This window comes from Vicia villosa, unplaced genomic scaffold (genome assembly GCF_029867415.1).
Source record: "Vicia villosa cultivar HV-30 ecotype Madison, WI unplaced genomic scaffold, Vvil1.0 ctg.001583F_1_1, whole genome shotgun sequence".
Classification (NCBI taxonomy): Eukaryota; Viridiplantae; Streptophyta; class Magnoliopsida; order Fabales; family Fabaceae; genus Vicia; species Vicia villosa.
The window spans coordinates 233,369-237,194 of record NW_026705665.1 but is presented as its reverse complement, the minus strand read 5'-3'; the positions used below and the strand labels follow the sequence as shown (position 1 = coordinate 237,194).

Here is a 3,826-nt window from a genome sequence, read left to right as displayed (position 1 = left end):
TTGATGATCATAGCTCTTGATTTCCCTTTCCAAAGTTTTTCCTTTTTTTTCCCTTCTTTTCCTCCTTCTCTTTTTCTTTCTCTTCCATTGTCTTAATGGAGAGATATTTCTTCTAAATTGACCATTCATTAGTGTTACCAAAATGTTTATTTCTATTATGAATTAATAAATGTTAATTAAATTGAATAAAAATTAAGCTCGTATTAATTTACTAATTACTCTATTTGTCTTAACTGACAAGAATTAAAGTATAGAGGAACTCAGTTGGTCTGAGCCGATAACGGATAGAGTATTTAAGAGGATATGAGATTTAACATTTCCAAAAAAATCATTGTATTTGATAATGATAATCCAACAACTTTGTGAAGTCTGCATGTGCTTAATCAAGCAAGCTTGTTACTCGATCTTGCTGCAAAATATGAGAAAACATGCATATTTATATTATTAGAGTTTGAAGAAATGTACAAAAAGGCCATAGTGATATGAATTCAGACATTGAAACTAGTAATTAAAAGCCAAATTGTTCTAACATGCTAATTACACTACAACATTTTTCCTCTTTGACAACAACTGAAAAGTGTTGCTAAAACTGTGAAAACGTTGCCTAAGAGAATAGGGGTCGTTTTTTAGCTGTCTTCTATGCGAGCGTTGCCTATTGTATAAGGCGACGCTTTTTATCACTCTCTAGCCACACTTTCTTAAAGTGTCCCCTAAATTATAAGTATAGGCGACGTTTTTCCAAGGCATTTTAGGCAACGCTTTTAAAATGTTGGTATAACTAGCTACGACTACAAAACGTTCCCTAAAGTTATTATAGTGAGAACACTTTTTGGGAACGTATTTTAAATGTTGTCATATCTGAAAACAACTATAAAATATTCCTTAAAAGTAAAATAATAAGAACACTTAGTGAATGTTATAAGTCACATGAAATATTTTTTATTCTTTTTTTCATAAAAGTTTTTTTTCATAAAATGAACAATTGAAATAAGAATTGCACCAAACATTAATCACATGTACCAAGAAGTTTTGCTAATAAAATTTTCAACATTAACACAAATACACATAATGGACACAAAATATTTAACATTACTTAATCCTATAAGTTATTACTTAGAAGTATAATTCTAGAAAAATGATAAAATACATATTTTTTTAAGTTTAATGCTCAAATACAAGCCTAAAACAACACCATCCAACTCATTTAAATCTGTCGGAGTCATCATCCTCTTCATCATCTATGTATACCTCTTGAAATTCATCACCTATGTCGTCATCTTGAAGTTCTTCACAGCATCCTCAAAAACATTCAAATTCAAAAACAACTGATTAAAAATAGTTATGGAAAAAACTCATATTACATGCTAACTTGCATATGGTAGTTGGTAAAAACTTGCGTAAACCACAAAATAAGCATTCAAATTTAAATAAAAAATAAATATGCAACTCCAAACAAAATTTCTAGAGTGAAAAGTAACAATAAATGTAGTTTGAAGAGAACTACTCTTTTAATCTCCAAACCACTTTTTAAAGACAAATATTAAAACTAGCTTGCCTTAGTGTATTGTTTGGATTAGTATTGGCTATAGATTGAATTGATGTGGTAAGTTCCAAAACTCAAGTCTTCATTATCTGCTACACAATACCAACAAATATATTAGAAAATTTCTATAAAAACGTTTTATATTAAAAAACTTTTTATATTCCTAAAACATTCAAGTAACAATCATTTCAACTTGAAGCACTATTATATCAAGATTAAAGACAATAAACACACACATATCGTTAACATAATAAATTAAGTAATGCTTGCACTACATATATACACTTCACTGCCATCACCTTCAAGGTTAACAATCAACCATGCATCATACTTAAAAACTAAAGAAACAAGCAAACCCTCCAAAAAGAAAAACAATGGTCTATATATTGAATTGTATGTGATACACTAAAAATCAATGAAATCTTTGTTCTATTCCAACTTAAATATAGTTTTCCACAAAGGTCCGAGTAAAAATAGTGTTTCACCCCATGACAGTACAATTGTGATTTTAACAAAGGTCTGAGTAAATATAATTTTTGACCCCATGATAGTATATGGTTGTTTCTCAAAACTATAGGAGAGTTTGCTTTTTCTACAACAATCAATATATACTGATCTATCAACAAAAAGTTAAACATAAATTGATTGATTATGAGTTCCACAATAAAAAAGATTGATTATAATACTTTAAAAATCAAACATAATAATTATAAGATCAAGTTTAAAAGACTAAACCAGAATGCACGAGAGAATAGTCTATCAGTATTATTACGAGTTTAAAAGACTAAACCAGAGTGCATGGGATAGTCCAAAGCCTTGTAAAATAGAGACTCATAAAATTTGAACTCTTGTTAAAATTTTCAGATCTACACCTAAGGCTGTCAGCTGATTGAAACTAAGGTTCCTGCAAGTTTGAGCAATCAATCTTTGCTTAGAAATTGAAAGTTAAAGCTTAGATTGAAGATTACCAAAATTACTAACCTAGTCTAATCCACTAAACAGAGCTGATAAAACCAATTAATTGAATCCAATTCTAAGATTTACCACTTCTTTTGTAATTAAATCCATTAGTCAAAATATAATTGCTGGAAAATAACTTTTTACACTAAACAAATAATTTGGCTTGTATTTGAAAAACTTATGCTTACCCGATATTAACATTAAAACTTCTGTATAACAAAAGTTGAATCCCATAAACATTAACATAAAATAATTTAGAAAATGGGTTGAATTGCTCAAAACAAGAACCACAGTTCAAAGTTCAAACCACAACTCATATACTCTAAATCCAAATAGATTTATCTTATTGATTTTCAAAAGTTACATTGAATAACTTATGCAAAAATTACCGTGGTTCATATTAATTTTGTAGAAAGTTAGGGTTTCAACAAAAATTGATCCTTCTCAATCAAACTTAAATCTAGAAGTTAAAGAAAAGAGGATACTCACCGCAAAAAACGAAGCCGCGACGGTCTGAGCAAACACGGGAATTATTTTCGTTTTCAGTTCGGCTTCTTAGTGGCGGAAAACAGTGACAAAGGAACATCCGACGACGGCGGCTTGAAAGAACTGACGAAGAGATTAGAAATACGAAGATGGCTTTTGTTAGGGTTCTATGAGTGTAGAAGAAAATTAGGGATCTTAGTGGGATAGAGAGAAATAACTAAATAAGTCACGGTGTGTTCATTTACTTTTTTTTTAATAAAAATAATAAATATTAAAAAAACTATTAATTTTTTAGAAAAACTATTTTTTAGGTAACATAAATTTAGATTTTTTTTTTATACTAAACATAAAGTTAGATTTATTTTTAGTCCAAAAACGTAAAGTTAGATTAAAAAGGGTAAGTTTAACTAACACTATTTTATAGCTATCAAATAAAATGATTCAAATAGAATATATTATTAATAGCTATCAAATAAACTAATTAATTTTAAAATAATTCAAACAAAATAATTTATGAAATGTGTTTTTAATAAATTAATTTCGTAAAATATATATATTTTTATTATTAAAAAAATATATTTATAATATTTGGAGAAAAGGTTAAATAAAAAATATTATGATGTTTGAAGAAAAGTTCTCTCTTAAATTTTTTATGTAACAATCTTAAATTGTTCCCTAAACATTTCAGGGGACATTTATCGATAGTTGCCAAATATATATTGTAGAGACGCTTTAAAATCGTTCCCAAAAGTGTTTTAGGGAACATTTGTGAGGTATTGCGAGAAATGCCTTGGCAACACTAAAAAATTGTTGCCTAAACTTTTTTCAGGCAACAAT

At 28.1% G+C, this 3,826-nt stretch overlaps 1 long non-coding RNA gene across 1 annotated transcript; it reads right to left on the bottom strand.

Moving 5' to 3' along the window:
• Positions 1-1,017: 1,017 nt before the first annotated feature.
• On the bottom strand, positions 1,018-3,201 carry LOC131635878 (uncharacterized). Its single transcript, XR_009293895.1, has 2 exons — positions 2,993-3,201; positions 1,018-1,632 (listed from the first exon to the last, which is right to left on the bottom strand). It is a non-coding gene; the product is annotated as an uncharacterized LOC131635878 (long non-coding RNA).
• Between the last annotated feature and the right edge of the window lie 625 nt (positions 3,202-3,826).